The sequence below is a fragment of the Notamacropus eugenii genome, chromosome 2, assembly GCF_028372415.1.
Source record: "Notamacropus eugenii isolate mMacEug1 chromosome 2, mMacEug1.pri_v2, whole genome shotgun sequence".
Taxonomy (NCBI): Eukaryota; Metazoa; Chordata; class Mammalia; order Diprotodontia; family Macropodidae; genus Notamacropus; species Notamacropus eugenii.
The window spans coordinates 68,096,240-68,123,797 of record NC_092873.1 but is presented as its reverse complement, the minus strand read 5'-3'; the positions used below and the strand labels follow the sequence as shown (position 1 = coordinate 68,123,797).

Below are 27,558 nucleotides of genomic sequence, written 5' to 3'. Positions count from 1 at the left end.
TCCTTGATAATTTCATGAAAGATGATGTCTAGGCTCTTTTTTGATCATAGCTTTTGAAAGCATTCTTCTCCTCATTGGCTTTTTGAACCTCTTTTGCCAATTGAGTTAGCCTAATTTTCACAATATCATTTTCTTCAGCACTTTTTTGGGTCTCCTTTAGGAAGGTGTTGACCTGCTTTTCATTCTTTTCTTGCATCTCTCTCATTTCTCTTCCCAGTTTTTCCTCCACCTGTCTAACTTGATTTTCAAAATCCTTTTTGAGCTCTTCCATGGCCTGAGCCCATGGTATATTTATTTTGGATGTTTGGGATACAGAAGCCTTGCCTTCTGTGTCTTTCCCTGATGGTAAGCATTGTTCTTCCTCATCAGAAAGGAAGGGAGGAATTATATGTTCACAAAGAAAGTAACCTTCTATAGTCTTATTTCTTTTCCCTTTCCTGGGCATTTTCCCAGCCAGTGACTTGATTTATGAGTTTTCTTTCCACCTGCACCTCACCTCCACATCCCCCCAGCCATCGCTTGGGGTCTGAGATTCAAATGCTACTTCCCAGCCTCAGGACTTTGGGTGGGGGCAGGGCTGCTATTCAGTGTGAGATTAAGTTCAGGTGCTCCGGTGGGGGCAGGGCCATCACAGGGGACTCAGTTCCCTCAGGGGGTTTATGCTGAGACCTTCAACAATGGATCCGAGCTACTGCCTGCTTTGGAAGCCCCTGTCCACTGCCACTCCTGCTGCTGCCTCCCGAGGGGGCCTGAGCCATGGGGACACCCCACTCCCCTGTCACCCATCCAAAAAGACTCTCTCACAGACCCTTGTCACCTGTGGGTGGAGGGACCTGTGCGGCCACTGGAGATTCTGTCCCTGAAGCCTGCTCGGATCTGCTCCTCTCGGCACCATGCGGCCAAGGGAGGGCTGGGCTCCGCTCTGGTCCAGTGCGCTATGGACCTTTTGTGTCAGGTTTTCAGGTCTCTCTGGAAGAGAAATCTCATCCACTCCATTGTTCTGTGGCTTCTGCTGCTCCAGAATTTGTTGGGAGTTCTTTACAGATATTTTATAGGCTGTGGGTTTGGAGCTAGCATATGTGTGTCTTTCTACTCCGCCATCTTGGTTCCTCCCCCCAGGTAATTTTTTCAAATGCTAAATTGGAGGAAGCTCCAATGGCCACAGAGAATTCCCTCTTCCTGCATCTCTATATTAATAACATCATAGGTCTAGTCCTTAACTGTAGGTACCCAAGTGATGAGAAATAGAGACTGGGAGAGCAATTTTTATTCTTTATGTGAAAACAACAATTTCTCTAATAAAAATAGTAAGAATAAGTGATATTAAATTGTGCTTTTAAATTTGCAAAGTACTTTGTGGAGATCCTCATCTCACTTGGGCTTCACAACAGCTTGGCAAAGCACCTGCTGTTATGATTCCCATTTTACAGATGTGGAAACAGACTCAGAGCTGCCTGCCTCAGCTCAACACCCAGGCTTCCAAAGGTGATTAAGTGTTATAGTCATACAAGTAACAGGACTTTATTACTCAAGCCTGAGATGGTATATATCCTGAGGCTTCCATTCCTCCAACAGCACAGTTGTCTTCTGCAGACTTACAATTATTAAAAAACAGCTGAGACATTACCAGTTCTGCATTAGCCTCTCAGCAGATCATCATTCTCAGCTATTCAGAGTTTCTGGAACTGTGACCCACGGGCATGGAGTGGTGCAGAGAGGAGGGAGAAAGACCTCACCCATTTGTTGAATGGGATGTTCCAGCATGGAATGAGGAGCCTCCGCCACAAAGGTTAAACATCACCTCCTTGGGCTTCTGTGAGCTCTTTTTTCTTTTTTTACCCTAATAAAAGCAGGACTCACCTTCAGAGTCTTTCTTCCACCTCCTTGGGAGAAACACACAATCAGGATCTTTCCACCACAATTGGAATCTGTGAGAGAGATGAGAGACTCATTTTCTAGCTTCTAATGCCCTTTCCAATCTTCTCTACCTTAGAAGCAATGCAGCTCTGCAACTCTGAGTAAAAGATAAGCATCTGAAGCAGCGAGGTGGTGCTGCAGTGGATAGAGCACTGGGCTTGGAGTCAGGAAGTCCTGAATTCAAATCAGATCTCAGACACTTACTATCTATGGGACCCTTGGACAAGTCACTTAAACTTAGTTTCCTCCTCTGTAAAATGAGTGGGAGAAAGAAATAACAAAAGGAAAGAGCACTCCAGTATCTCTGCTAAGGAAACCGCAAATGGGGTCACAGAAAGTCAGACAAGACTGAAAAATGACTGAACAACAAAAAAAAAAGCATAACGCCTTTTGGGTTGATTTAGGGGCAGTCAGGTGGTTAAAATGAATTATCTGAAATAAAAAGAAATGGAGGTGCAAAGTTGTAGAGCAAATAATGGTTTAATGGTAAGGCTAAGAAGTTGCCATTAAATCAGGCAAAGGAGGGATTTATAGAGCTTATTTTTATAACAGAAAGGAGGAAAAAAAAGCAACAACCAGGAAACTTGAACATAATTCAAGTGGACAAGAGAGGTTGTAGGACTAGTTTGCTTCCCCAGACTTTCTTCATCCAAATTTGTTACAAATGTTGAGTTTTAGGGGTGCTAGCACTCCAAAATAGTGACAGATGGCTCCTACTCAAATGAAGTAGACCCAAGCCTTTCAGTCAAAGAAAAACAAGGTTTATTAAAGATCTGCCATATTGGCCAGACTCTTAAGGAACATTTGTATCCCTAATGCAAGCAGGTCAGATTGAATCTGAGCCCCTTAATGGAAACAAGATGAATCTTGTATATAGAAAGACTGTGGGAGGGATCTATGAGTGGCCAAGTGGTCTGGGGTGACTGGAGTCGGGGTCTGGGGAGGATCTTGATGGAAATGACCAGTAGACTGGTGTGAGTGAAGGTTGAACATTTGGACCAAGAGAATGGAGTCTAGATGGGTCAAAGTTGAGAAGTAGCTGGAGACAATCCAGAGGTAACAGACTATGAAGGGCTGGGCTAGGTTAGGGGTAACAGAGAATTAAGAGATAGGGCATCCCCAGTTGAGAGGATTGTAGTTTCAGGTAAATTCCAGAGACTTGATACAGTAGAAAAATTAAAGGAGAGTTCAAGGGAGTTTCCAGAGCCTGTACTCGGTCACCCAGAAGTCCTTGCCCTTTTGTAACCAGAAAGACTCTTGGGAAGGAGGAGCTTGTGATTTGGAGTCAGCAGTCACCCCATCTTTCAGCTGCCAACCTGAGAAGATTCCATTACTCAACTGAGACTTAGCCTCTAGCTCAAGAAACAAACAAACCAACCAAACTTCGACACTTAGACTGGAGAGAGAAACTAAACCTTCTGCTAACCCTGCTTTCTCCAGCTGCTGGACAGGGGCACTCAGACTTTACAAAGAGTCTTATAATCCTAAAATTATTTTATTCCTACAAAGGCCTAGGTCTTACTCTAAATTCTCTGCTATTCAATGAGTCTTAAAAAAGTAAGGTAATTTAATTTGAGAACTCTTTTTCATATTTTATCCCATATTGTCCACCTGTTTATTTTTACAGGGTTGTGAGGAATGTGCTTTACATCTCTTTTTGGTTGTTTTTTTTTCAATCATATCCTTCTCTGTGACCTCATTTGGGATGCTATCGGCAGAGATACTGGAGTGGTTTGCCATTTCCTTCTCCAACTCATTTGACAGATGAGGAAACTGAGGCAAACAGGGTGAAGTAACTTGTATCATCAGGTGACCTTGTCATGGATGCAACAGACACCAGGTCCCAGATGACCTTACCACAGTAGAAATGCACTGGAATCTCTTCCAGTGTTACCACTGAAGAAATGCACATGAAGGGGCAACTAAGTAGCACAGGGGATAGAACATTGGTCCTGGAACGAGGAGGATCTGAGTTCAAATCTGACCTCAGATACTTACTAACTGTGTGACCCTGGGCAAGTCACTTTACCCCAATGACCTGCACTCCTCAAATGCACACAAGAGTAGCTATGGCCAGAATCTCTTCCAATCTGGAGAAGGAGTAAGTCCATAAGCATTTATGAACCTCTCACTATGTGCCAAGTGTGCTGCTAAGCTCTAGGGATACAAAGAAAGGTAAAAATAACCAATCCCTGCTCCTGAGGAGTTCTCAGTTTCACAAGGGAGACAATATGGGAAAATCCACGTGTGAATAAGATGTATTCATCACAGGTGGTTATCTTCAGGGCAGGGCATTGGCATTAAGGGAAACCGGGGAGTAACTGGTGGCTCCTTGTTTCTCTCTGGGAAAACAAGATGGCATGGTATGTGGCTCTGGCAGACACAGCTGGGAACCTCCTGTCACTGGTCAGACTCACGGGCTCCATGCTACCAATATCCCCCAAAAAGACCCGGGCATGACAGCACAGCTCAGGTGCCCCCTCCCAGCTCAGGCCTCTTTTAAGCCTCTGTTCCACTTAAAATGACTTTGAGGAACTTTTCAGAGTCTTTGTGTTGACCTACTGGCATTCTCTAGCAGAAGGAAAGCTCCTTCAGGGTGGTCTATTTATCCTTCTGTCTCAGCATGAAAGACAGGCATTGAGAGAATACATGCCAAGTATTTTGCAAATCTTAAAGTACTACAGAAATTTCAGCTTCTATTATTGCTATTATTTTTAGAGGCAGCTGGTGGTGTAGAGCACTGGACCTGGAGTAAAGAAGATCTGGGTTCAAATCCAGGGTCAGATACTCATTACCTGTCTTTGTCTCAGTTTCCTATAAAATCAGGATCATAGCAGCACCTACCTTCCAATACTGTTGTGATGACCAAATGAGATCATATTTATAAAGTGCTTAGGCCAGGACCTGGCACATAGTTGGAACTTTAAAAAGCTTATTCCCTTCCTTTTCCTCCTTCCTCCTATCATCATCACCATCATCACTATCACCATCATCACCATCATCATCATCATCATCTTTTTAAAAAAAATCCAGGTGTGATTTCATCTAATTTGGGAATTCCTTGTGAGGAAAGGCCCTCTCTTGGTGCATATCAGTAACTGCTTGGACCACTCTTATGGAGTTTCCTGAGACCCTTTGAGGTTGCCCAGAATCACACAACTAGTAAGTGCTAGAGCCGAACTGTGAAACCAGGTCTTCCTTCCGTGGGAAGAAATCTCTTTCCATTGCACCACGCTGCCTCTTATGTATGGTCAGTTTTTAATGAATCAATATTTGTTCAGATGAATTCAGATGAATTGAGCTGAGCAAAGGAGCATGATACATCCTCCTCCTTGGAACACTAACCTTGGATTGCACGTTCTGAAATGTATTTCTCCAACTGATTCCGAAGCTTTGCTTCTACTGATGGGTATCCATGGCAGCCATTATCGACCAGTAAGAGATGGGTGTGGTTATTGTCCAGGATATACAATGAATCTCTCTTGAAGTCATCCATGATATACTGGGCTGAGAAATGTCCCTGTGGGTGACAATGAAAATTTTCACTGAGATTTGAAGTGGCTCTTCTGCAAGATGACATTGAGTGACCTCATATCAAAGGACCCTACTCTAGGTTCTGAAAAAAAGTCCTCCTAGGAAGGGATGGATCTGGGTCGTGGAGAAAGTAGGATTTGGAGAACATATGAAACTTCAGAAATTACAAAGAGCCAGGATTTCAATGAATATTGAAAGGATAGATAATGTATGGAAAATGTGTAATAATCATAAGCCACATATACCCCCGAAAATTCAAAGAATAGAAGCTATACCACCCTCACTTTTGGCACTGTATCCCCAGTGCTTAGCAGATTATCTTGGTAATCTCTTGATAAATGCTTAATGAATATTTATTGGATTGAATTATAAAGTAAATGTTTATTTTGTCCATATCTGTGATTTGACAACTTCGTCTTGAGTAAGTCCTTTTACTAAAGCAGATTCTCAATGGGTTTACAACTTATTGGCTTAGAGAGTTACCTGGAGCCTGAAGATTTGAAGTGACTTAAGTGATCATACAGCTAGTATCTGTTGGAGGAGGGATCTGAGCACATCATCCTGACCACAAAACTAACACTCTCTTCACTGCCTCTTTTCTTTGACCCTATCAGCAAAGAAACTAACACAAGAGCAAACATTATGTTCAGATGGGATCAAAGTGACTGGAGACCTCAATGCATACATCTTGGACTAGAGTGATGTCCTATCCTAAGGACAAATAGATTAAGGAAAGATAGTTATCCAAGGAGAGAAGCAGCCTCAAGGAGGGCTGTCTGTGTACCAGCAAATAATGGCAGATATCAACTCAAGAAAGGACTTCCAAGCCATTAAATATGAGGAGATGTGAGTTACTCCTTTGCCACGCATGTATCATACACTGCATTTTTGGGAGAATGTGCCTCATGCTTTTGGGAAGAATACTTTGTATCAATTATTATTACCATGCCACTTGAATAAATGCCTTTCCAAAAGCTAATAAAATCTTTGAGCTGATTGTTAATGAGAACCACACTCATCGGGGCTCCCGAACTATATTACTAGAAATATAACTTCTCAGAGTTACCCCTAGAAATACATGTGTATAACCCAAAAGGGATGCTCCCTTTGTTTATATGTGTACATGTTATGTAAGCTCCTTATTTGCTTTTAGTCTTTGTATCTCCAATGTCTAGCATGGTGCCCAGCACATGATTAGTAAATGCTTGTTGATTGATTGGTTGATGATATCATTGTCAAGTTCCTGGGCAGTGTTCTGCATGACCTCTCAGCTTCCCTCCCTAGGTGACTCACAATGGCATTTGTACCTCAGCATCACTGTGTCTGATCAGGGTGTCCCGATTGGAGACCATTCCCCAGGCTGCTATGCTGATGGCTACAATGTTCTCCTCTGAATTCCTGCTGATGGTGTTGTCTCATACCACCTCACCAATATACTTCATCATGCCATAATGAGTGCCTCCAGTGAGAATCCATGCGCCTGTGGACAGGAGTAAAACTAGAATTCAATTGGAATACTGGGGAACAATGATGCACACGGAAATCCACACACTAAGTTCAACTTGCAGAAATCTTCCCCTTCGAATCATGCACAGATATGAGGGAATGTCCTCTGTATGGCCAATCCCATGGGATAAGACTGAAAATCATAGAATTTTAGAGGTGGGAAAGCTATCTGATTGTTGATTTGGTTTATTTCATTTAGCCCAACCTCCTGATTTAGCAAATGAGGATCTGAGATGTGTAGTGCCTAAGAGGTCAATGCAGAGGGAGGAGAAGGATCTATACATGGAGGGCACTTAGCTGCAGCAATATTGTCAATAGGAAAAACCATTTTTGATATTTCCCACCCCTTGAGGCTCAATATAAGGCTCATGGGGATGCCTTCAGTTTTAGTGTATTAGAAAACTTCATTTTCCAAAGTCAAATCTTTGCCCAGTACTACATAGAGTGGCAACATTTGCTCAGCTGCACATCCAGAGTCATATCATCCCAGAGTTGGAAGGGATATGAAAGATCTGGTTTTGAAATGAATCCATTCCTCAAAATGCCAAACAAGGGCAGCTACTCCTTCAAGCCCTTCTATGAAGGACATAGTAGATCATTCCACTCTTGGAGTCTTTTCTTTAAACTAAAAATCCCCAAGTCCTTCAGTGTATGGAAAAGAAATCATGAAGAGGGGCGGAGCCAAGATGGTGGAGTAGAAAGACACATATACCCTAGCTCTGAACCCACAGCCCATAGAATATCTGTAAAAAAGGACTCTCAGCGAATTCTGGAGCAGCAGAGGCCACAGAACAGTGGAGCAGAGGAGATTTCTGTTCCAGAGAGCCCTGCAAACCTCTCACAAAAGGTCCTTCATGCCCCAGACCAGGAGCCGAGCCCAGCCCTGCCTGGGCTGCGCAGGCACCGGGATGAGCTGATCTGAGCAGGCATTGGGGAGAGAATCTCCAGTGGCCACGCAGGTCCCTCCACCCACAGGTGACAAGGGTCGGTGAGAGGGTCTCTTTGGTGGGTTGAGAGGGGAGTGGGTGCCCCCATAACTCAGGCCCCCTCAGGAGGCAGCAGTGGAGGCGGCAGCAGACTGGGGCTCCCCAAGCAGGCAGTAGCTCAGATCCATTGTTGAAGGTCTCAGCATAGACCCCCTGAGGGAACTGAGTCCCCTGTGACGGCCCTACCCCCACCTGAGCACCTGAACTTAATCTCACACTGAATAGCAGCCCTGCCCCCACCCAAAGCCCTGAGGCTAGGAAGCAGCATTTGAATCTCAGACCCCAAGAACTGGCTGGGAAGATCTGCAGGCAAAGTGGGTGTGAAGAGAATATTCAGAAGTCAAGTCACTGGCTGGTAAAATGCCCAGAAAAGGGAAAAGAAATGAGACTATAGAAGGTTACTTTCTTGGTGAACAGGTATTTCCTCCCTTCCTTCCTGAAGAGGAAGAACAATGCTTACCATCAGGGAAAGACACAGAAGTCAAAGCTTCTGTATCCCAGGCCACCCAATGGGCTCAGGCCATGGAAGAGCTCAAAAAAGATTTTGAAAATCAAGTTAGAGAGGTGGAGGAAAAACTGGGAAGAGCAATGACAGACATGCAAGCAAAGTATGAAAAACAAGTAAACATCCTGCTAAAGGAGACCCAAGAAAATGCTGAAGAAAATAACACCTTGAAAAATAGGCTAACTCAATTGGCAAAAGAGGTTCAAAAACCAATGAGGAGAAGAATGTTTTCAAAAGCAGAATTAGCCAAATGGAAAAGGAGGTCCAAAAGCTCACTGAAGAAAATAGTTCTTTCAAAATTAGAATGGAGCAGATGGAGGCTAATGACTTTATGAGAAACCAAGAAATCACAAAACAAAACCAAAAGAGTGAAAAAAATGGAAGATAATGTGAAATCTGTCATTGGAAAAACAACTGACCTGGAAAATAGATCCAGGAGAGACAATTTAAAAATTATGGGCCTACCTGAAAGCCATGATCAAAAAAAGAGCCTAGACATCATCTTTCATGAAATTATCAAGGAAAACTGCCCTGATATTCTAGAACCAGAGGGCAAAATAAATATTCCAGGAATCCACAGATCACCGCCTGAAAGAGATCCAAAAAGAGAAACTCCTAGGAATATTGCGTCCAAATTCCATAGTTCCCAGGTCAAGGAGAAAGTATTGCAAGCAGCTAGAAAGAAACAATTCAAGTATTGTGGAAATACAATCAGGATAACACAAGATCTAGCAGCTTCAACATTAAGGGATAGAAGGGCATGGAATAGGACATTCTAGAAGTCAAAGGAACTAGGACAAAAACCAAGAATCAGCTACCTAGCAATACTGAGTATAATACCTGAGGAGGAAAATTGATCTTTCAATGAAATAGAGGACTTTCAAGCATTCTTGATGAAAGACCAGAGCTGAAAAGAAAATCTGACTTTCAAACACGAGAATGAAGAGAAGCATGAAAAGGTAAACAGCAAAGAGAAGTCATAAGAGACTCATAAAAGTTGAACTGTTTACATTCCTACATGGAAAGACAATATTTCTAACTCTTGAAACTATTCAGTATCTGGGTACTAGGTGGGATTAAACACACACACACATGGACATGCACACGCACACACACACACAGAGACTGAGTGCCCACAGTGAATTGAACAGGATGGGCTCATATCTTAAAAAAATGAAATCAAGGAGTGAGACAGAAATATATTGGGAGGAGAAAGGGAGAAATGGAATGGGGCAAATTATCTCTCATAAAAGAGGCAAGCAAAAGACTCATAGTGGAGTGATAAAGAGGGGAGGTGAGCGAAAAACATGAAGCTTACTCTCATCACATTCCACTAAAGGAAGGAATAAAATGCACACTCATTTTGGCATGAAAACCTATCTTACAATACAGGAAAGAGGGGGATAAGGGGATAAGCAGGGTGGGGGGGATGATGGAAAGGGGGGCATGGGGAGGAGGGAGCAATTTGAGGTCGACAGTCATGGGGAGGGACAGGATCAAAAGAGAGAATAGAAGTAATGGGGGACAGGATAGGATGGAGGGAAATATAGTTAGTCTTACACAACGCAACTATTATGGAAGTCATTTGCAAAACTACACAGATTTGGCCTATATTGAATTGCTTGCCTTCCAAAGGGAATGGGTGGAGAGGGAGGGAGGAAGAGAAGTTGGAACTCAAAGTGTTAGGATCAACTGTCGAGTAATGTTCTTGCCACTAGGAAATAAGAAATACAGGTAAAGGGGTATAGAAAGTTATCTGGCCCTACAGGACAAAAGAGAAGATGGAGACAAGGGCAGAGAGGGATGATAGAAGAGAGAGCAGACTGGTGATAGGGGCAATTAGAATGCTCGGTGTTTTGGGGTGGCGGGAGGAGACAAAAGGGGAGAAAATTTGGAACCCAAAATTTTGTGAAAATGAATGTTAAAAGTTAAATAAAAAATAAATAAATAAAAATCGAAATGAAATTATAACTCACATCCAAATTGGGTGACAGGTCAGGAGAAGTTTTATTGTTATACCTATAAAGGTATTTTATTTGTCATCTGGGTGGGCTCTGATTACAAGCAATTTTCAACCACTATACATAATGTAAAGTGAAGAAGTAGATAGGCTGGGTAGTTCTGTTGGCTCACAAATGATTGCAAAGTACAAAGTAACAGTGTTTCATAACATGGAGAGATAGGAATGGAGTGAATAGTTCTCCAATATGATTCCTGATATGATTTTATAACTACTCCTTTCAGTTACAGGGACACTCAACATGATGGGTGCATGTTGTGAAAGATCTTGCAAAAGGACTCAAATGCAAAATCTTGCAAGTGTCTGCTCATTGTACTTTGACAGTGATGGCCAACATTCAAAATGGAGTCACATGTCAAGTGAGGGGAAAGGAAGGACACCCTCTCATTGCCTCCACAAACCTCTCCTGCTATGGCAGAAGCCTTTCAATGCACTTGCTGCTTTCCTCTGGATTTTCTTTAGTTTGTCACTGCCCACAGAACTGAAAACAATAGCCCAGACATGACCCAACCAGGACAGCCTCCTCTGGTTGGCCCACCACCTTCTGTAGCCTAGGCATCATGCCAGCATCACTTTTAAGGCAACCTAAAGATTGCATTAGCTTTCTGGGCTACCATAAGACACTGTGGACTCACAGGGAAATTTCAGTCTATTTAGAATCCCAGATTTTTCTTAAAAGAACAGTTGTCTAGGCACATCTCCCATGCTGTAGTGGAAAGAATATTTAATTGATTGTGAGAATACTGTTGGGGTTCTGATATGGGCTCCACTCTTTATGAAGTGAAGGACTGATGTAGCTCACTTAACTTTTCTGGACCTCAGTTGGCTCATCTTTAAAATGAGGATATTGGAATAGATGACCAGTAGGTTCTCTGCTAACTCTACATAATGATGATTCAACAATCATAGGATCTGAGACACATGAAAGTGATTCACCGTACCTAAGAGCAGGATTTTATATTTGTCCCTTTTTGGTTTTCCCTCATTAGATTTGGCATAATGCTTAAGCCTGTTGAGACAGGTTTGAGTGCTCATTCTATCATCCAGTACGTTAGGCATCATTCCTGACTGTGTGTTATTTGGGAGTCTGACAAAGCTCCCCATTTATGTCTTTACCTAAGTCACTAAAAGAAATGTGAACCAGCACAGGGCAGCACAGATCACAGAATACTTCCGTGAAGACACCTTCCTGTCTTGTCATTGAGCCAAGAATGAGTGTTCGTTGGGCCCAACCATTTAATCAGTTCCAAATCCCCTGAACTGTATTGCTGTAATCTCTCCATCTTTCCTTCTAGAATAACTGGAGAAACTTGGTCAAATGCTCCACTAACCTCCAGGTAAATGATAATTACTGAATTCTCTAACCTAGCAGGCTAATAACCCTGTCAGGAAGGGCAATGAGGTTACCCTGGCTTTACCTGCTTCTGACAAAGTCATTCTGGCTCCTTGGGTCTACTGCCTCCCCTTCTAGATGTTCATTTACCCAAGAATTTTGCTAGAAATTGAGACCTAGAGTTTATAAACTCTGTAGTCTTCCATTTTGTGCCCATCTCTGACCTTCAGGTATCTCCCTTATTGTCTTTGATCTTTTCAGGACCACAGTCCATGAACAGCTCAGCAATCACATGTCAAGGCTTTTGGTGCTCAATAGGAGTGGTCATTTGAACCTGGCAGCTGGAACTCATCAAAGGCACTTCTCAAACTGTCCTCTTATGGTCCTCCTATTTGCTGGGGACATTCCCTCATTACTGGAATATCCGCTCTGCCCTTCCTTTTCAGGCACTCATGGAGGCCATATAGCACATGGAAAACACTCTGACATTGGAGGAGCTATCTTCTTTTAGCCAATCCTCCCTCCCGGGCTTTTCCTGACCGTCATCTCTGGAGGTTTCTGTTTCCTTCCCTTGTAAAAGGAGGGGGTTGGACAAGAAGGCCTCAGGTCCCTGCCAGCTGACATTTTATGATCCTATGAGAATTGGAATGACCAAGCAGCACCAGAATCTAGAGAAAAAAATACCCAGAAACAAAAGCTCTGAGGAAACAGAAACAGGGAGTTTTTGTTACCATCTTATTAAAGGGGAGACACCGATCTTTAAAGCAAACTGCAAATGACAAGTTTAGTTTTATGCACAATCGTCCCCTGCCCCTGTTATTTGTGTGTGGGGAACAATATGACTTAGAAGGGCTGCAGAATGCAGTGGAGAATTCATTGCCCTCGGAGCCAGGATGATTGGGGGTCAGGTCTTGCCTCTGAAACATCGTGGCTGTGTGATACCAGTCTACTTATTTAACTGCTCTGGGTTCTAGGCAGTTCTCTAAGACTATAACTTGTAGAGAGAGTGCCAGTCTGCATTCCTAAAGGGAATTTCCTCACATGGGAGTTCCTCAAAGCAATGAAATGTCAGGTCCAGTTCCTACCTCCAGTGTGTGGACTTAAACATGTCTCCTGATGGGTGGTAAGTTTAGAACAAGAGTTCTTCACTTCGTCTGCATCCTGGACCCCTTCAGAAATCTGCTAACACCTGTGGACTCCTTCGCATAATCATCTTTTTTAAATTCATAAAATAAAATACATGTGCTTACAAAGGAAACCTACTATTTTAAAAGACAGTCACCAAAACACTTTCTTAAAAAGTTGTAGAACTCAGGTCAAGAACATCTGGTTTCGAGTTTAAAAAATACATTGTAAAAGTGTTATTAGTAAAAAACAAAAATCCTTGGCAACCAATCAATATGGTTCTTCCTCACCTTTGGATTGAGCTATGTAGATCAAGCGACTGAAGATCTTGCGCATGCGAGGCTTGAGGGAAAAGTTTTTGGCTCCTCCAGTCACAGATATAACAAGGTTGGGGGTTTTCAGATGCCAGTGCTGGGTCATCAGCTCATAGAGGATTTCTGGGTCTGTGTCACATGATAAACGGATGTTCTTTATAGAGAGGGGAAGAAACAAGAGTTGAAATATTAATTAGCATTCTGATTCAGTTGGTCTTAGACTAGATGACCCTCAACCCTAAATCTTTGATCCTATGTGCTTATGATGTGCCAGTCATTACAAATTGAGCTTTAAAATCTTAGAAACATAGAGCTGAAAAGAATGTACAGAAATAACCAGTGTACTGCCTTCATGTGACCAATGAAGTTGGGAGACCCAGAAGAGATACGTGGTCTCTGTGAACTCTTCCATTTAGATAGAGGCAGAGCCAAAGCCTTTGCTTATCTCTGATCGAATTGTTAGTTTCCTCTATAGTAATTTTGAATATTCTCACCTTTCCTAACAATTCTCCTTCCTCCTCCTCATGCTTGTTTCCCTACTCCTGTTTTCTTTTTCTGCCTTCTCCCTTCCCTCCACCCCTTCTCAAGACCACAGCCCTATAAAAGTATTCAGGGAATTCTTGGCTTATGTACTAGCTGGTTATGCCACATAGACACTTACCTGTCCTTTCTTCTCTAATGTTTCAAACTGAATGTCTCCCGAAGGCATCAGTAGGAAATTCTTTGGTATGCTTTTTATAATTCCATTTCTCAATTTGGTTGATCTGAGTGCCTTCGACATGCTGATTTTGGGCATAGCCACATTTACACATGCTGTCTCTGAGTAGAAGGATTTATTGTGGGAAGAAGAAAAAAGAAAAGATTAGCCATCCACATAGACTCTGTGGGAGACATGGACTAACGTTATCTCATTTCCTTTAATTAACTGCAAATTCTTACCTAGAAGTCTTTTCAGTCCTCTGATGCCTTAGGGTTGCATGGAGGAAAGGCTGTAGCAGTGCAGGATGCCTTCTGATAGGTGGAGGATGGAAAGGTTTGAGGAAGGATGCCCTCTGAAAATCACTTCGGCTTTGCTCTGGAAACTCCCAAGATTCTGATGGGTCACAGTTCCCACTTTTAAACCTCCTTTTGAAGACAAGCTATCAAGTGACATTTCTTCTTTCCCAGTCTTCTCACAACCAGACCACCCCCATCCCCCTTGCTGCTGGACCACACCTTGGATGTCTTACCTTTTCAGTTCTTGAATCCTTCACCATGGACTCTTCTCCCCTCCCCGATGCTGACTAGTGAGCCCCTCAGATGGCCTAGTTTTCAAGAAAGCCCCAGTCATGCTTCACTCTACTTCGTTACCATAACCCAATCAATCCTGCAATTGCACCTCCCAGTCTACCTCCCCATAGCTCCTAAACCAAACTGCTCTTCCCTGGTCATCGTGTCCCCCACTAGAATGTCCCCTGTGCTTGGAAAACATTGAGGGCTTAATCAATGCTCTTTCACTCATTCACTCACAGATGCATCAGGGCAGTGGGTGCTCACATGAGTATCAACGAAATCAGGGATCCTTGAAATATCGTATAATACACAGTTAGACAAGTAAAAATTACATGTCATTAAAAACCTTGTTTTTATGCTATTTGAACCATTATAAAATGGGGGATTTAAAAATATTTATCTAGCAAGAATTTCTTTACTGATAATATCCCATGAACGTTAAGTGAGACACAGGGAGATTGAGGGTAACCTCCAAATCCCAGGCTCTCAGAGTTGGAAGGGAATCTCAGAAATCACTGAGTCTGACTCAAGAAAGTCCTCTTTCAACAATGGGTTGTGGAATGTTTATTTCCTCCTTTGAAGGGGAGTCCACCATCTCCTACGGTGACCCCTTGTCATCTGTCTGTGAACATCATGTCCCAATACGCGAGTGTTCTGCCACACCTAGCAACCATCCCATATCTCTCGGCCTTTGCTATTTAACTTCTTGATAAACTTGTCTTATCATTTCCAATTCTTCACCCCCTCCCCCTCTTTCCACAACCCCTACAACATGATCTGTGCTCCCAATATGAACTCCAAAGTAGCCAGTGGCCTAGTTCTTGTACTCACTTTCCCTGATAACTTTGTGACCCTCTCCTGCTGCACCCTGTTCCTAGGACTTCAGGGGATCATATTCTACTGAATTTCCTCTCAACACTCTTAAGACTCCTTCAATTCAACAAACATTCATAAAGCACCTACTGGATATATGCCTCTTCTCTAGGTTATAGGCTGTTTTATGATTATGGATTTGGAGCTGGAAGGGACTTTAGAGGACACCAAGTCCAATTTTACTAAATTTTTTTCACTTAACAAAAAAATCTATTTTCTCTCCCTCCCACCTCTGCTTCCTCAGTGGAGTTTTTTTTTTTTAAGAGCAATAAAGCTTTGTAAACAAATCCCTAAGTTGGCCATATTGTATGCCTCCTCCTCCCCCCTGAGTTCAGCACCTCTCTTGTTTCAGCAGCTGGACAGATACTTTGTCGTGGGTCCTCTGGAATCATGCCAATCCCTCAGATTTTATAGGCACAGAAATTGAGGTTGAGTGATTTGCCCAGTGTTTTACAGCTAACAAACATCTAAGGTGGAATTTGAACCCAGACTTTCTTGCCTCCAAGGCTAGTCATCTCTCCACCAGACCCCGTAACCTCTGTCTCCTTCCCAAAATCTTGTCCTCTGTCCTCTTCTCTTCTCTTTTTCCATGATCTGCCTTAGCATTCTCATGCAGAGAAACCTGGTGAACTTGTGTAGATTGAAGTTGGCAAAAGCCAGCAACGACGTTAATGAAAAACAGGACAGTAGCAGACCTTTCACTCACTGTAATGAACAACCTTGGTTTCAGAGAACAGATCTCCGGGCAGCAGGGCATACTCTTCTTGTTAGATTTGGGGGGGACCACTGGGACGGAATGTCACATATGTCATAGAGAGCCACCCTGGAGGTCAGTTTTCTTGATGGTCTTTATTTCTTGTAAAGGGAGACTCAGTAGGAAGGGGATATGTCAGGGAACTACTGGGATAAAACCAAGGTTCTTAAAGAGGCCTTTAAAGATAAAAGTCAGCACACAGTTTCGATTAGAATAGATTCTTTGGAGCATTTTCCAGTGCTTTTTGTGATCCCTCAGGAGGAACAGAAATTCATGCCTTGGGTGACTGGAAGAGCGTCTTCAGGTGCTTTGCCATCTGAACAAAATTCCTCTTGTATTTGAGAACAGTCCATCCAGAGGATTCCTGGTGGCTGCTCCATTTCCTAGTCCTTCGTTCTTCATTTGTTTTGCCCCTTCCCTGGAGCCAGAAAAGGGGTGAGTCTGGGAGGTTGTCAGTGGTTCCCTCTCTCCTGTTTTCGAACATGCTTGCTCCCAACAGCCCCTCATCTGTCCTCAGCCCTTCAGCCTCCTTGCCATTTCCTGGCGGATTTCTGTGCCAATTCAGGTTAGACTGGCTCTGGGTGAGATCCAAGGTGTATTGGTGATCCACTGAGGTGTGTCCCCTTCTGTGCGCACTCCCTCTGCTGAGCAGACGACCCCTGGGCTTTCTCCTGGGTTCTGGGTTTGAGTCTCAGGCTGACAGCTATGGAGCCACCAGGTACTGACTGTTGTTGGTTATACAGTGTGACTTTTAGCACACGAATGATTCTAAACTCATCCCAGAATTATAGGATTTCAGGGCTGGACAGGATCTCAGTCTTCCATTGGTTCAATTCTCATTCTCCCTGTGCAACTTCAAATTCAGTCCAAAGCAAAAGCCTGAGATGGAGGCTGTTATGCTTTCTCTCAGTGCTCTTAGATCTACTCCCTAGGACCAAGCTGAAGAAAGCTAATCCCTCCCGGTGTGAAGGGCCTTGAGAAGGGGATAGTGGTGGAATCTCAGGTTCCTTTGTAGAGAATATTCTTTTTAAGAACACAGGTCAACATCTCCTTTCCTGGAAATGCATTGGCTTATAGATCTCGCTACCTGGGTCACTGGGAGCCTGAGGGATTTGCCTGAGGGGCACAGGGGCACTGGGCACCTAAGGGATTTGCCCAGGGGGCACAGTCATAATGTCAGAAGCAGGCCCATTCTCCATCCTCTAAAGCACACTGACTTCAGTTCCCTGTGAAAACAAGTCATCTGTGGCAGCCACCTTATGAAATGATAATGACCCCATGAATTCAGACGCTTGTGTCTGACGTTCAGACAACAGCAAGAGCTCTTTGCTCAAAAGATGCTCGTTATAGTTTCTCCACTAATGGCCCAAGTCCATGTGAAATGGTGGCCAAGTTTCTCCCTTTCTCAGAGTCATGTGACTTTTCCACATCATCCTGCCATGGCCTTGGAGGAAAGGGCTCCTCTGGACGTCAATGGAGGGCAATAAAAATGTCAGAGGGCACTCTCCACAGGAACTTTGTAAAGAGATACTGACTGTACCACCTTCAGAAACTTTTTCAGGTGTTATGAAGTGGGTGAAGAGTCCAATACCTGAATGATACCAGGCACTGAAGTTCATTCTGGCAAAAATGTTGCAGCTGAGAATCTTGGTGTAAGACTTGAGAAATCTTGGCTTCTTAGTCCATGCTCATAAAATGGCCCTTATACCAGAGATCAGAGGTCAGTGGGTTTGTTGGAAAGATAAGTCTTAGGACACTTGGTATTTTATATTGCCATAAGAATTAAAATGGCAAAATTGCTAAACTGTAGAGTTTCATAGTTGGAAGGGACCTTGGGGGCCAACCAGTTCAGCCCTGAGCTCCAGAAGAATCCTTACTGCAAGCTAGTCAGTAAATGCCATCCCAACCTTGCTGAAAACTCTCCAGGGAGGGGAAACCTAGGGCTATCCCTCTTCTACCTTTTAGGTGTTTGAGGACAGCCCTTAGCATCCCTCCAATCCCATCACTCATCTTTCCAGGAGCTGAACATGGCTAGTTTCTTCAAACGATCCCTGTATGACATGGATGTTATCCATTCTGGTTAATGTTCTCCAGCTTATCAAGGTCCTTCCCAGTGAACTGTAGTGCCCCCAACTATACACAATCCTGTGGCTGTTATTGGACTAGGGCAGAGGCCAGGAGGACCATGGGTCTCCTACACCCTGCCGCTGTGCTGCTAAAGGTCCTCTTGGCTTTGGGGGCTGCTACGTGACCTGCTGACTCAAAGAGTTTGAAGTCCATCCAAACATCCCAGACTTTATTTCTCAGATGGTTTTCTATCTAGCCATATCCCTCCCATCCTGTACAGGAAGTAAGGATAGGAGGAGGTCTTTGACCTCATGATATTGATCCCTATTGCCTTTTATCACTCCCCTCAAACTTCTCCCTCCTCCCTTGACACTCCCTCCTTCTAGTCACTCACATTACAGACTATCCAGAGTCTTCCAATGCTCTTCTTTTCCTATGGCCATGGTCCTTCATTCCTATCCAACCCTTTCCTTTGCATTACCCCTTTCCCATGCCCAATCAGTGGCCAAATCTTGGTTCTCTCATGACGATTGCTCTCATATCCTTCCCGTTCTCTCCACTCACATATCTGGGACTCTAATGCACAGTCATTCCTGCTCAGTGGTCTCCCTGCCTCCAACCTCTCCTCACTCTCATCCATCCTCCACATAGTTGCCAAAATCATCTTCCTAAAGCCCTTTTGACCCTGCTCCTTACCAGAAGAACCTCCCTGGGCTCCCTATTGTCTTTAGGATAGAATAGCCACTTCTCAGCTTGTCATTGTTAGTACTGTCATCAGTACAATGCACATGAGACTGTAACACTCTCCTCTGACTCTCTTGTTAACCTCCTGCCAGTACTCAAAGGGGAGAGGATATGATGGAGCCTGTCCCCCAGATCCTCAGGCCCTGATGCACTGAGGGGTCACTCTTAAGGCCCACCTTTCTTTGACCCGTTATAACAGATAGATCCATGACTTTGGAGCTGTAAAGCCTGAGTTCAGTTACTGACTATGTGACTTACCTAGACTTCTGTATTGTGGCCCAGTTACCAGGTCCTCAGGCCTCCTCATTTGTGAAAGAGAGGTTGGATGGTGCCTCTCAAAGGCTCCATAGCAGAGACTTAAGTGCTCATGGGATTGAATTGGACCAGATGATCTCTTGGGTGTCATCTAGTACAAACTCTAGTCTGTGGCATATAATAGGTGATTAATAAATGGTGGCTGAATGCATGTATCTTTCATGGGATTTCTTCTCCCTACACCTCTGTGAATTACCAGGTAGACACAATCAGATTTCAAGTAAGGCCTAGCCTGAAGCCAACGCCATCCATGTGCTAGATGCTTAATGTGTATGTTGAATAGAATTTAACAAACTTTTTTGTAATCAGGGACCAAACCCATAAAAGAAACAAAAGTGGCTTATGTGGCCTTGGGATCTTTTGTGACGAAGACACACTCCCTTTTGTTAAAATTTTCCTGAATAAAATTCAGCAAATCCTTAGGACAAAAAGACAGAACAAAATGTTACAAAGTGACCTTGAAACTCAGGTTGCATTAAAAGCAATAATCGTTTCTATTTTTGTCTTTCAGATGAAAAGAATACCAGCCCTAAAGATTAGTGAAAGAATTATGGTAATGGATGCTGTCTTTAGAGCTTTCTAGGGCATGGAAGGGAATGTACAAATTCCAATGACAATTTTCCAAGTTGTAATTTTTCCAAGAGATTTGGGTAGCTGGGTGTAGTAGAGAGAGAGAGCCAGCCTTGGAGGCACTTTTGGCTGCTGTGTGATCTTGGAAAAATCACTTAGCCCCTCAGTGCCCAAGGCAACTCCCAGAGATCACTAGTAGTTGTGTACAGGTTGGTGATTGTTTCTATTATGGAATCCTCCATTTACAGCTGGGAGGGACCTTAGGGTCACCTGGTCCAACAGCCTCAGCTTACAGATTAAGATCCCATTAGTAGTCAGTAGCAGAGCTGGGTCCTGAACCACTGTACCTAGCCTTCCTTTGACTTCATCAGGCTGGTTCCCAATAAGAACCTAGTCTGGGCAAGTTTCTTTAGTATGGAAGAAACACCCTTTGGAGCTAAGCACCTAATAACAGGCCCACATTTTGCCCTTTGACAGTGTTGTTCACCCCATACGGAACATTTGTGAACCTGTGCTGGCCTGTCTCCCCTGATCATTTTTTATGCCCTTGAGAAATTTTAACCCAGCTTGACCAAAAGGAAGAGAGCGCCACACAAAGAGCTATTACTAGGGTGGGGCTCCTTGGACTTTGTTCCAAGGTGGTAGAATTTAGCAAGTATGGATAAGACTTGCCTCTCTCCACTGGACTTGGACCCTGGATAGTGAGGGTAAAAGTTAAAATTGGAAGCTAGAAAGAGGAATTTCCTTCTCCTTCTCATGCCCTCCTAGGCAGCATCCTCACAGTGCTCATGCTCTTGTCTCTGCACTTGAACATGATCTGTGGAGTTTATGCCCTGGGGGCAAACACTGCTTGCCTGGGTCTTTCCAGACATAACATTTCTCTATAACTGTGGGTGGGGGGAGGGATCGAAGAAAAGACTTGAGCCTTTCTACACCTACAAAGAACCTGTTGGTGGCGTTTTGTTTTGTTTTTGCAACAGCAACACATAAGAATAAACAAAACATGAGACAATGAAAGAAATAGAAAAAGGCAGAAGTTGAGAATCTCCCTACAACTTACCTGGTGAGCCCTCTCTGTGAAAAGTTAGGGAGCAACCCTGTTCCTAGGGGGTGTCTGTAATGGTTCTGGATTGGGAGTCAGAGGATCTAGATTCAGATCCCAGCTCTGTTCCTTCCTACCTGTGTCACTGTGAGAAAGTTGCTTAGCTTTTCTGGGCCTCATTTCCCTCATTTGTAAAACTAAGAGTATTGGACTGTCTGGTCTCTAAGGTCACTTTCCAGCTCTTGAAATATTAAAGACTCCCATAGCTTTAAGGTGTCTAATGATTCTTCTCTCAGTAGCTTTGGCAAATTTTATCTCACAGGTAAGGAAAGTGAAGCACCAAGAGGGTAAGCAGTGAGCCCCCTGTCATGCAGCTGGCAAATGGAAGAGGGGAGACTTAAAAGCCAGTGGAAAATCACCAGACAGAGAAAAAGTGCTGGCTTCGAATTCACTGCCCACTGAACCCTGGTTCCCCAACTTTAAATCAGGAATAACGCTTGCATTCTCAGGCTCCCAGGAGGGTCGTAAGGAAAATGTTTCATCAATTAGAAAGCCCTCTCTGTATGTATTTCACAGCAATTTAGCAGAAGAGGTGGTGTTGAGAACACCAGTCAAGAGGTGCATAATGGAAAGAGGAGCCCTGCTGCACACAGAGGGTAAGGAAGCAGCCCATAGGCTTCACTGAAGTCTGATTGATGTGAAGATGAGATGGAGAGGCCCCCAGCAAGTGGGGACCTCAGGGAAGGCCCTGGAGGAGGGTTCCACAGCATGGGCCAATGTGGACGGGATCGATCAGCATCTCTGGAGCAAATGCCCCCTCAGTGAGATCCATCCAAGCAGATCCACATCAGCCATTTGTTATGGGCATGGACTTGGACCTGTGATTGCCCAGGTCCAGAAAACTCCCTTTACCAGTGCAGATAAACAGCTTCTAACTCGTAGTCCCACAGAATTTCCAGAGACACTGCGATGTTAAATAACTGGCCCCAGTTCACACAACCAATGTACAACAGAAACAGGACCTGAATCCAGGAATTCCTGACTTCCTGCCAAGTCTGGCCCTCTCTTTATTATCTGCTTTACTGCTTAGATAGAGAACACGGTGTGGTTAGAGACTGCATGCAAGACTCCAAAACGAAAAGTAAGGCTTTGAGCTGGAAAACACCCAACTCTGACATTAACAACCAAGACATTATGTTCTCTATGCAATGGGACTTATTTTTAATAAAGAAAGGGAGTTTTGGAGGTCCCCAGAGGCAGTGTGATCCTTTTGTTCTCAGGCATCAGGAATGAGGAACCTGAGGCCTCAAGGCTACATGTGACCCTCTAGGTGTTCAAGTGAGGCCCTTCTGCGAAGTTTGGATTCCATGAAAGGGCAGCACTTGAAGATCTAGAGGACTACATGTGGCCTCAAGGCTGAAGGTTCCTCACCCCTGTTGGGGCCCAAAAGGAGCCTGAGTCATCTGACTGAAGGTGACAGAGGAGGAACTGTGTCTGCTGATGGCAGCAGTGGCTACTCACATTCTCACTGTAGGACAGGTCAGTGCTTCGAGATATACTGGAGTAGAGTGTTTGCACGCTTTCCATGGTGCCATTTCTTTGGTTTCTCATGGAATTCCCCATAGGCCAATGCATCTGATAGGAAATAAGTCTGGAAACACAGTTCAAGAATATGCTGAGTTCTCCAAATTACAGTAGAATTTCTGTTGTTTTTGATCACTAATTTGTTTGGAACTTCTAGTCTTAGAGAGAAGCCTGGGACACAGACTTATCCATGGATACTCTACCAGCATCTGTCATGAGCAGAACTCAAACCCAGGTCTTCCTAACCACAGGTTCAGTGATCTAGCTACAATCCCTTATTGTCCCTTAAGTTTGCAGAAGAGAGGACTTTATTCAGCAATCACGGATTGACTTGTGGAAATCAACTTAGATTCTGGGGAAGCTACAAGGGCTTTGGGTCATTCTGTACAGAATTGACTTTAACTTTGAAAGTCATCCCCTCCTTCCCTGGAGGAGAATGGAGTTTTCAAAGATTCTGGAGCCCAGAAGTTCTCTTTTGTCCTTGGCTCATTCTCTCTGTCCTCATGGGACGGCCTACAGCCACACTGTACCCCATTCCTTACCCCACCAAGCTGGATAACAGCTTGTTATATGCCTTCTGGTCTCCACCTAGAAAGACATGTGGCCCTCAGCTTCTTTGGAGGCTGTGTGCCCCAGCATCATGAGGCTAAATCTTTCTAATCCCTTCATGGACTCCTATGTTGAATGTTGCATGAAGTAAGAACTATCTTATTAAATCTCACATCACATTGTGCCTAAGTATATGGTTCTGTATACAGTTGGTGTCATGCTTGACTCATTTACAAGCATTCACCCCTCCCCCCATATCCTATCAGTTAAGTTCTGTCATTTCTACCTTTGTACCATCTCCCCAATAGACTCCATCTCTCCTCCACCACTGGTATCATCTCATGCCTGGTTGACTGCAATAGTTGCTATGAAAGAGGGTCTCCTTGCCTGTCTCTTCCCACTCCAATCCATTTTCCATTCAGCCACCAAAGTGATCCTCCTAAAGTGCAAGTCACCCTTCCCTCAATAAACTTCAGTGGCTTCCTATGGCCTCCAGCAGCAAATACAAACTCCTCCCTTTGGCCTTCAAAGTCCTTCGTAACCTGCTCCTTCCTCCCTTTCCAGTTTTCTTACCCTCTCCTCCCTGACCACCTACTCTTCAATACACTGATATGGCCTTCTGGATGTTCAAGGAATAAGACACTCCATGTTTTGGTTCTGAGCATGTCCTCTGGTGCCTGGCACACAATAAGCTCTTAACAAAGGCTTGTTGATTTGACTGGCAAACGTGACTGAACTTGTTTGTTGAATGAATGGTCAGTTTTGAAGGGTTATCTCTTGGAAGAAGGATTGGACCTCTCTGTGCCTCAGTTTCTTCCCCTATAAAATGAGAGAATCAGATTAAATGACCTCCAATGTCTCTTCCAGTTTCATACCCACAATCCTACATGGCCCTCCCACAAGCTCCCAGGGGCTTTTGAAAGAGACTCTCTGGGTGAGCAGAGAGTTGGCAATCTTAGCCCAGCGGGTACAGGTTTGAGGTGAATTCTTGCCACTGCCTGAAGTTTTGAGGCCTTGAGAAATGGGTGGAGGGAGAGCTGAGAAGTTGTTTCAGGAAGCAAATGCACTCCACTTGTAAAATAAGAGGAGTGGAGTGGACACTTCAGAGGCCCATTGTACCTCTGTGACCCTAAGGCCCAATGACCATCTTATTCACACAGTAACTCAAAAATTCCAAGGTCAGGATTTCACCCAAGGTGACTTTGGGATGCTAAGACCATGTCTTATCACTGTTTTGTGGATATTACTTTCCCTATAAAAATGGGCTAAACCTGCCCTGCACATTCACACAACAAGGAGGAGTTATTAGGAGTTATTAGTTATTAGGAGGAGTTCAGGAAGAAGGCAAGTGAAAAGTTGTTCTTATCATCAAAGGGCCCAGATCTAAAGGTGGAAGGGACCTCGGAGAGCATTGGGTACAACTTCCTCCTTTCACACAGGAGAAGGCTCTGTTTTAGAGAGGCCAAGGGATTTGGGTTATGGGACAACAGCAATAATTAGAGCTGACAGCTATGTAGCCTCTCCTAAGTGGCAGGCGCTGTGCCAAGCACTTTACAAGTATTATCTCATTTGACCTCACAATCACCCTAGGAAGAAGACGCTGTTATTATCGCCATTTTACAGTTGAGGAAACTGAGGCAAAGAGAGATGAAGTGACTCATCAAGGGCCACCCCCAATAGTAGGTGTCTGAATCTGGATTTCAACTCAGGTCATTGTGACTCCAGGCCTAGCGTTTACCCACTGGGATACCTGTGAGGTTCCCTTAGAATCCTATTTCTAGAGCTGACAGGAAATGTGTGCTTTCTAGTTTGACTCCCCTTATTTTATAGATGAAGAAAGAGCGATCTGGAGAGAGGAAGTTTCCTACTCAAGGTCACACAGAGCTTAAGGAGCAGTGCCAGGACTGGAAACCAGGTCGTTGCCTCTGGTGCCCAGCATTCTTCCATTACACCAAAATGTTTCTTCTTAATTACCATCACCTTTGGAGATGTTGCCTCAGTAAAAGGAACGGACCTCAAAGCTGTCATCAAGGTGAAAACACTGCAAAAGCAAAGACTATGGCCCCATTCTGACCAACCATGGCCAAGAGCAGCAGCTCTGAGAAAAAGCTTCCTGGAAATGCTCTGCACCCTTGGCCTTTCCCCTAGACCCCAGGGACATCCCCCTGAACTCTGTCTCAGACAGAAGGCCATACCCAAGTCTTCCAGACCATGCCATGCAATCTGTGCTGAATTTCTGTTCAAAACAAACTCTTCTTTGGAGGTAGAAACAGAAAGCTATTTAGTGAGGAGATAGGAAGGGATGGCACCGCTAAATCTCTGTCTTGTCTCAATATTTTTAACTCTGGTGCCAGGAACTCACTTCCCTCTGGAGTCTAGAACAAATTGTCAGGAGACCAAGCTGATAAGTTCTGTGTGAAGCCCATCACCCAGGAACAGAGAAGGTGCTCGCTGGAGGTTGTCTCCAGGGTAATGGGAGAGCCAACAACTTACCAAGAAAGAGAACCATTTAAACTGTAATAGGCTTGTTGCTTGTTCCTTGGTCTGATTGGTTTGCTTGTTTGTTTTTCTTTTGGGGGGAAGAGAAGGAACACTGTTAGGGGTCTCCTAGCTGTGGGAAATCTTTGACATTGAAGTCTCTTTAAAAATCTGGGGCCACCTAGAAATCTTTCATCTAACATCATCATTGGTGACTTTGGAAAGGTTCTTTGACATCCCTGGGCCTCAGTTTCCTCATTTATAATATTAGAAGATCAACCCAGATGACCTCCCCAACTTTAACTGTAGGATCCAGTGTTCATGAAAGCTCATTTGAAGCAAGTGGTTTGGGGTTGACAAATCAATTTCCTTCCTCTGAGGTAGGTAGTACCTCAGGTAAAGTAGATACTTTACATATAAGGAAACTGAGGCACAATGGTAAAGTGACCAGCCTAAGATTTTACCCAAGTGCCATCCTGTCAACTCTGTATAAAGGAGAAATGATTTTTATTGCACTTATATGCACTGAGTCACATTAAGTCTTAAGACAGGAACCATGATCTTAAAGTACAGGTTTTACTTCATCTTTCCCCCGCTCAAGAAACTCCAGGGCCTCCCTAGTGCCCTCGGGATAAAATACAGTGTTCTGTTCAGCATTTAAGGTCCTTTATAATTGAACTCCATCTTACTCTCCCAGACTTCTTCCCAAACATTTTATGTTTCAGACAAACTGGTCCACTTGGTGTTTTCCATGACGTATTTTTCATCTCCTACCTCTGAATCTTTGCACAGGCTGTGTGCCTAGCCTGGAATGTGTTCTCTCTGATCCTCTGCCTCTTGGATCCCTTAGCTTCCTCCAAGACTCAATTTAGCCTTTCCTGATCCCCCCAATCTTGGTATCCAAAACACAGTGTTTTAACTTTGTACACAGTTAGTTGTCACTTCCACATTGAAGGAGTTAGGTGTATGGCACTCTCACAATTTGGACAATCCTTATAAGATTTTTTGTCCCTCCCTTCACACCAGAGAAGAAATCTGTATTTTTTTCTTTTATGGGGTGTTTATAGTACCGTAGTGTCAAATTTGGGATGATATTACCTAATACAATGTTATCTATCTCTATCTTTGTCTCTATCTCATGTCTTTCTGGGTTTCTAAACTTATTCTGCGTCACTTGCAGCTGCTGCAGAACTCCTCCCTGCCCCAATTCCCATTTAATTGCAATATATTGAACTACAATGGGGAAGTCGTGATATAGAAGGGATGACTGTGTACTTGTTCTTTCATTATCTTCATACTCTTCGTATTCTCCCAGGAGAATGTGAGCTGAGGTCAGGGGCTGCTGCTTCATTTTTTACCCTTGTATCCCTGATGCCTCCTACCCTTTCTGGAATGTAGAAAACACTGAATAAAAGCTTGATGTACACTGAACTAAGAAGTAATGTGGTGCAATGGTTAGAGTGTTGGACTGGGAATCAGGAAGACTTGGGTTCAAATCTCACCCCTGATGCTTAGTAGCTGAGGGACTGTGAACAGGTCACTTAACTTCTCTGAGTCTCAGTTTCCTTAGTTCTTTCTGGCTTTCAAGCTATGATGGTATGAATTGAACTTGGCTTGTTTTTCCTACTTCCTGCTAGCAAAGTGGCACATTTAACAAAAATGGGCATCAGAGATGTGGAATGTGTAACAGTACACATGGACCTTTGCACACATTCTGCTGGACTCCTCTCTAGTCTGGGATCTTTGCTGGTGAAGCCTCTTCTTGATGATATGGAATGAATGAGTCCACTAGAGGAGAATGGGATTATTTCTTTTCTAGTAAGGCAGTTCCACAGGATCTTATACCAAGCCCCAGTTCTCATTATTTATTAGACTAGGAAGATTGACATTCGCAAGGGTAACTGGAGAGGAGATAATAGCCAACCCATATTTTGAAGGAGCACCATTATGATTCTGATGGGGTGTCTAGGACCCCCAAGGAGTAGCCAGAACCTCTGTGTTGACTGCCTAACTTACTAACAGCAGGTGACTCAGGGACTGCTAGCTCATCCATCATCTGGTGAGTGACAG

At 43.9% G+C, this 27,558-nt stretch overlaps 1 pseudogene; it reads right to left on the bottom strand.

Moving 5' to 3' along the window:
* Nucleotides 1–1,066: 1,066 nt before the first annotated feature.
* LOC140525388 (transient receptor potential cation channel subfamily M member 8-like) lies at nucleotides 1,067–19,653 on the bottom strand (annotated as a pseudogene).
* Nucleotides 19,654–27,558: the final 7,905 nt, after the last annotated feature.